The following is a 248-nucleotide window of genomic DNA, read 5'->3' on the forward strand; positions in this document are numbered from 1 at the left end:
ATGCATTTCCTGTAAACCTACTTTGAAATGATAAGTATTGTGAAAGGTACTTATATTTAACACTTAACCATGCTTTTACTATATTAAAACTGTAGCAACCATAAGTGTAGTAACCAAGGATCCTTTTCAAGGGAACTTCGAACTGCGTCCTCTAGGGGTCGCTATGGGGGATGCCTCGTCGTGACCCGTGTCTGAAGCATACATTGAAAAAACACCAACTCGTTGGCCGGCGACAGCCATGACGTCAC

The sequence above is a fragment of the Sinocyclocheilus anshuiensis genome, unplaced genomic scaffold (assembly GCF_001515605.1).
Source record: "Sinocyclocheilus anshuiensis isolate Anshui unplaced genomic scaffold, SAMN03320099.WGS_v1.1 scaffold6252, whole genome shotgun sequence".
Taxonomy (NCBI): Eukaryota; Metazoa; Chordata; class Actinopteri; order Cypriniformes; family Cyprinidae; genus Sinocyclocheilus; species Sinocyclocheilus anshuiensis.